Raw genomic sequence first — 7,339 nt, forward strand, 5'->3', positions numbered from 1 at the left:
AGCCAGATTCTGACAAATACTGCCAAGCAATATTATTTAGTAAGTAAGGATTTACGTAATGTGGTTGGATGCCACTGGCTTGAGGAGTTGCAAAGTGAGAAGCAAAGTGCTTTTGAGACAACCCAGGACATGTGTTGAAAAGCTACATGTGGAGTTAAGTAAAGGTTGAAGGCAGTGTGGATTCACATGGCAAGTACAGTAACCAAGTCCCATGATCCATCACCTTTGGGTTTGTTGTTTTTTGCCATGACAACTGCTTATCTTTGGTAAATGTTTTTGGATCCAGAGCTGACACTTGAGGAAGTAGCTTTTCTTAACTGGCTTGACAAACAAAGACTAAATATGAAAATTAAGCAACACAGCAAGAGATTTCCACAAGGAGGATATTAAGGGCTTTATTATAACTGCTCTCTTCATCATCACACAGTGATGTCAAAAGATGCTGAATGGAGAATACTGGTTACTCCGAGCTCTGATATTCACCAATAAGATGCAGTTAATCAACTACCTACAGCTAATATGAGCCCTTTAGATCTACTACTAGTGCTATTACTAGCACAATAACTTAAAATCAATAGTAGAAGGATCAAACTATTTGCCTCTAACCCTTGTGCCCAGGCAAATCAGACCAACTTGGAGTTCCATTGCCAGATTTCAGACTTTGTTATGTCACTCTGAGCTGTATGGCTGTCTTGTGTACCGGTACAGCCCTACTTCCTGTCTTCTTCTTAAGCCATCAAGGGATCCCACCATTCTCTTTGCGCTGTCTAGAACAGGGATGGCAACCCCAGAGGCCAGGCAAGTAACGTACACAGGTGAGGAGGCCTGGAGACTGAGGACCACTGGAGGGCTCAGCCTCCAACTGTTGGCAGCAGCAGCTGTGAGGTTCCAGACAATTGTTGCTGCAGTAGTTTAGGTCTGGGTGTACCAGATTTTCCAATTTTAAGATAAATTAGAAATCTGAAATTTTATTTTTTTTGGATTTTTCCATCTGATTCCAGAAAGTGTCTACATTCTGGGAAGTACAGATAATACACCTGTGAGCCTAATTTGGCCCATAAGCTACTTCTTTGCCCTCTCTGGCCTTGAGGTTAGTTGGGACACTGGGAGAATCATAATCCTCCTGAGTGGGACCACGACTTTTCTCACTGAACCCAGCAATCATGTCCGGAACTGGAACTGTTCCTCTTGAGGCTCATTCTCTGACTCCCAGCTGCTTCTCTTGATCAGCTGGACCAGGAGTTGGGTCAGGGGGTTCCTTGGCATCACCTCCCTTCCCAGTTCTGGGAAGTTTACCTCTTTTACCTGTAGATGCAGAGCCAATAGCCTGTCCCCAGTGGGCCTGTTGAGGCCTGCCCTTGATCCTGGCACTGTTTCTACAGCTCAACATTAGAATGAGACTTTCTTCAGTAAAGAGATGTTCTGTGTCAGTGGTTCTTAATGGTTCTCAAGCTAGTTTGTGCATTAGAATCATCTGAGAAATAATTTTTAAAACAAGGGTCCTGGTCTTAGCAAAGAGAATCACATTGAGTCAAATGGATATAATGTCGGGCAGCAGTTCTCAAATGTTTTCTTCTTAGGGCTCCTTCACTTCCTTAAAAATTATTGAAGACCCCAAAGAGCTTGTGTTTATGTAGGTTATAGCTATTGATATTTACTGTATTAGATATTTAGCCTAAGTTAAAAAATGTATTTATCAATTCTGCTTAATATTAACAAACTCATTGTACGTTAATATAAAGACCATATTTTTGTGAATAATAAATATGTTTTCCAAAGCAAAATTAATGTCATAAGAAAATTGGCATTGCTTTACAATTTTGCAAAAATTTTTCAATGTCTGGCTTAATAGAATACAACTGCATTCTCCTACCATTCGATTTGTTGCAGTATGTTATTTTGGTTGAAGTAGATGACGGAAATGTGACCTCTTACAAATATGCTGTTGAAAAGGGAGACATTTTAATAGCTTGTTCAGTAATTGTGGGTATTCTTCTTTGATACTATACTAAAACTCAATCAATGATAGTTTCTTAAATGTTAAGTGCAGGTAAAATCTTAAATCATATCAATGAACTCTTTGTATTTAGTTACATTAAAATCCATTGGTCTTCTTGCACTTTTAATGGATCTTTGAGCCAAGAGTGATTCTATAATATCATGCATTTGTTATTTGGAAAATATTTGTTCACAGATCTTCTAAATGTTGACACATTTCATGTACAATATCAACACATATCATGTGGCCTCTGGAAAACTCCATGAATGAGAGTGATTAAAAGCAAACCATGTCTTAGTATTATTATGAAAATAGCTTTGACCTCTGCAGACCCTCTTGTGTAGCAAAAAGAGCCCTTTCCTAAAAATATATAGATCCAGATTCTACCTCAGGCTGTGCTACTAACTAGCTAAGTGACCTGAAGAAAGTTTCTTCACCTTTTTTATGGCTCAGTGTCTCAACTGTAAAATGGAAGTTTGGAACTCAAATCAGTGTTTATCAATGGGACACCACTGGCATTCAAGGCAGAAAAATTTGTTGTTGTGAAGGACTGTCCCTCATGCTACAGGACATTTAATATCCCTGGCCACAGGGAACCATAATGGAAAAGAATATGAAAAAAATAGACATTTGTGTGTGTGTGTGTGTGTGTGTGTGTGTGTGTGTGTATATATATATATATATATATATATATATATATATATATATATATATATATATACATGAATCACTTTGATGTACACCAGAAACTAACACAACATTGTAGATCAACTATACTTCAATGAAAAAAAGAAAAAAAATCCCTGGCTCCCCGACTAAATACAAGTAACACCGCACCCCAACTTCAATCATTGTAACACACCCAGACCCTCAAAAGAACCCTATGGAGGGTGATATTGCCTCCAGCTGAGACCTATTGGACTAAATGAACTGTAAGTTTTCTTTCAGTTCTGAATCTAATTCTATTAAGCAAGTGGGAAAATAACCTAAAATAATTTAACATATTTTAAATTTCTATTTTGTTGTGTGTGTGTGTGTGTACACATTTATTTAGGGGTTGTGGACATTCGTAAATATACCTGCTTTGAACAAATGTTTGCGACCACTCTGGTCTAGCGACATGGAAGGTAACAAAATTAGAAGAGCAAGAGAAGGGTCAGCAGGAAGGAGAAAATAGAAATAGGAGAAAAATTCACAGTCTCCTGGCCACACTTTTACAAACTAAGGATTCTTGAAGTCCTTAATAGTGGATAGTGCTTTGGCCAGAGGTATGGAAAGGAAGAGCTCAGTTCTCCCTAGATTACCAAGCTTTGCGGAACCTATAGATGGCCATGCAATCATCCCTCAGCCAGGCCTGCCTCCTTTCTGCTCCCCAAGGGTCAATGTGGCATAGTGGCGAAAAGCCTTGGTGCTGGAGCCAGCCTGCCTGTTACTCAACCTCTCTGTGCCCGCGTCCTTTCATTTGCTAAGTGAGAAGAATGAAAGCACCTCACCTTATAGACATAGTGTGAGGATCAAATGTGCTAATGCATACAAAATATTTGGAACAGTGTGTGCCAATGGGTAAGGAAGCAATAAATGTCAACTAACTGTGTTACTCAGTAAAGGCAGGAAGCCCCCGGTCCCCTCCACTGGAAACCTTGGGCCACCTTTGAAGTTTGTTCACCTTTTCCTGTTCCATTTTTCCATTCTTTTCCCATAAGGCTGAGCATAAAGCTGATTTTATCATACTTTCAAGTGTGCACATGGGTGGTAGGTTGTCATAGGGGGAAGCACCACCTTATAACCCTGGATGGCTTCAGCACAGAGCTCTCAGTGAGCCCACCTGAGGTCCACTCTGAGCGAAGGCAAAGCCCAGTGGAGCTGGCACACTAGAATTTGGGGGTGGGGAGTTGAAACACATTTTTAAGTGAGGCTCATCTGAAACTGTCTCTGTTGGCAATGAAAGTCCCACAGAAACAAGCCAAAATGGAATTTCCAAGATTTTCAGCTTTGCAATGACCACTGAGAAGAAAATTCCAGATTGAAAAAAAGGAGACCACCCTTGCCAGGACTTTTCCACAGTAAGCATTTGAAAAGGTTAGGAGGTGACTTTTGGGAGAGTGCTGCCTCTTCTAAATTCCGCTGTTCACACGAAGGCTGTACCTTCTTCCTTATCCTCCTCCAGAATAAGAAAAAGGGAGTGATTTGCATTTGTGCGTTCTGCTCTTCGCAGAACCTTCCCCTAGGCTGCAGAGAATTTTCACTTTCATATCCCCAGAGAAATGAGGGTGGAGGGGAGATAGGAAAACAAAGGCACCTACGTCTTGGGTTTATTGTGGACCTTTCTGTGACTTGGCTTCTGGCTGACTCAGGGAGCTCTGGGGGAAGAATTCGGACAGATGTGTATAGTCCCCCAGCATTGCAGATGTAAGCGGAAGGTGACCTCATGGCAAAGCTTCTGTATGCTTGTGTGTCTCTGGATAAACACTCTAGTGGAGCTTCTTGCTCTGCGTTTCTCATTTCTGTTCTTAAGTGCCCCAGACACTTGGCCACTCTTTCCTCAAGATTCTACTAATGACCAATTGAAGTACCTGACAGGCAAGATAAGTTTAGGGGCTCTTCCAACTCCGTAGTATATAAATTTATATATTTGCAGAGCTGGAAATGGTTTCAGATTTCATCTAGTTGAACTCTTTTTTTTGACATGGAAGTGGAAGCCAGAGAGGCTCAATGAACTTCTGGGATCAAAAGTCGCTTTCATAGCAGGACTGAGTCAAAAACTCCCAAACAGTCCTTTCTACTACTCTCCAGGGTTCTCAGAATTGAGGTCCATGTGCTTCCCTGGAGATGTATGTGTGACTATGTGTACAAGGTACACAAAAGGGAAGGGATACAACTTAGGGTATTTTCCTAGAGCTTCAGTTTTATACTAAGGCCAACACTCAAAAACAAATGCCATATCACATGGACCTCTGTTCATATCACATGTATCACCTGTTCCCCAGCTCCCAGAACAGTGCCTGATATAGTGCATAATCAATCTATTTGTTGAACGAATGAATAAATGAATGTTGAAAATAAGACATGATATTTCATCACAAATTTTAGCTTACAGTGGCTTAGAGATGTGTCAGTGGAATATTTGAGAAAACTATAGTGGTGCTAAAACTAGATGTCCTAAAGAAGCAGCTATATTGTGGCCATGTGCCTCATGTGAGAACCTTTCTATACCTTGTCAAAGTCCAATGTATTTTGAATTTGGATGAATAAGACAATTGCCTCCTTTGTCCATTTCTCTGGGACACAATTTCTCCCTTTTCTACCTAACTGCATAATCTCTTCTTATCTTTTCCAATCACTTTCCCAAGGAAGGCTTCCCTAAACCCCTAGACTGGGTTAAATTCTTCAGTTTTATGCTCCACTGGACCCTACCCTTCTCCTTTGTAACATTCAACGCACTTGATTAATGACTGTCTTCCCACCTAGGCTGTAAGTTTCCTTCATGAGAAAAGGCTCACGTTGATCTCACTCATTGCCGGATAGCCCTAATGCCTTGACCAGGACCTGGAACGTGGCAGGCCTAGTGTTTAATCAAAACAGAATTGAATTTCCTGAGCTAATCAATAGTAGTGATTGCCTGGCTTATCCTGCTCTAATCAGAAACCGTGGTGCTTGGCCTGCCAGAATATCAGCAGCTCACCTCATACCCGATACTAGAGATTGTCTCCTGCTGCCCTAGTTCCAGGAGCTGAAACAGTTGCAGGTCACTGACTATTCAGACTCAGTGGCCACTTACTGTGACTTAGGCTATTTGTCCATCCCTTTCCACCAGGGTCACTTGTTCCCAGGGTAGCCCTATTTCCTAGTTGAGAGATATTGGAAGTAGGGCGTCCAGCAGGGAAGTTGATAAAAAGGCCTGGTCTGAGGCAGTATAAATGCTTGAGGTGGGGAGAGGATGGATTCAAGGGATATTTTCAAAAATAGAATTACTGAGCTTGGATGTGATGGGAAGAGAGAGCAGGGCGTGGAGAACCCAGATGATTCAGTGTTTTGTAGTTTGGATGACAGGTTGAATGTGATACTCTTTTTTTAAATTTTATATATTTTAAAAATGAAGTATAGTTGATTTACAATGTTGTTTTAGTTTCTGGTGTACAGCAAAGTGATTCAGTTTTATATATATATATAAAACTGAATATATACATATATTTATATTCTTTTCCATTATGGTTTATTACAGGATATTGAATATAGTTCCCTGTGCTATACCTTATTATTTATCTATTTTATATAGAATAGTTTGTATCTGCTAATCTGAAACTCCCAATTTTATCCCTCCCCTACCCTCCTTCCCCTTCGGTAACCATAAGTTTGTTTTCTATGTCTGTGAGTCTGTTTCTGTTTTGTAAATAAGTTCATTTGTATCATATTTTAGATTCCACATCTAAGTGATATCATATGGTATTTGTCTTTCTCTTTCTGATTCACTTCACTTCATATGATAATCTCTAGTCCATCCATGTTACTGCAAATGGCATTATTTCATTCTTTTTATGGCTGAGTAGTATTCCATTGTATATATATTGAATGGTGACACTCTTAACTAAGAATGATGAAGGAGAGGAGGAGGTAGGAAGGGGAAAGCCAAGAGTTCCAGTTTGAAAACATTGAGTGTGAGATGCCCACCCTTGCCCGTGGATGTGTCCAGCAGTGAGAAATATAAACGTGGAGTTGGTGAAAAGGTCAGGGCTGGAGACCCATACTGAGAAACTGGAAGGTGGTCTTGGTCTGCTAATCACCACCAGGTGCTGTCATGTTCATGGCTGACTACCTGCCTGTCTACCCAAGATCCTAGGGTAGAGACCCCTACTGGATGCATCCTCTCTCTCGGTAAGTGACGTCTGTGCCTGAGGCTTTCGGGTCAGCATGACAAATGTAGGGCAGTGACTGTGGGGTCCTCCTTTGGAGACACAGGTCAAGGCCCCAGTTAAAGATTCATCCCCGAATATCACCCAAGAGAAGGCAATGGTGCCAGCGCTGTCAGTCTTTGCTCTGCTCGTGATACATTGGGAGATGGAACACATTAGTGAAAATGTAATAGAAATACATGGGAATTTATCAATCTTGATAGAAAAGTGGAAACTTGTAAACAATCTTATAGAAACACATATGCCAAATGAGGTCAACCTTTTGTGTGTGGCACAAGCAGGCAGGAATGGATTTATTCAGTCCTCATTTTGTAAGGGACACTGCTTGAGCTGCCCCCTCTAGACACTCAGCCAGGTACCCACTCTCCCCACTAGCTTCCTCACCATCACTGACTGTACCTGTTCTTGGACTTAAAAAGACCCCAGATCC

Source organism: Balaenoptera physalus (assembly GCF_965194825.1).
Source record: "Balaenoptera physalus genome assembly, chromosome: 15".
In the NCBI taxonomy this organism is placed as follows: Eukaryota; Metazoa; Chordata; class Mammalia; order Artiodactyla; family Balaenopteridae; genus Balaenoptera; species Balaenoptera physalus.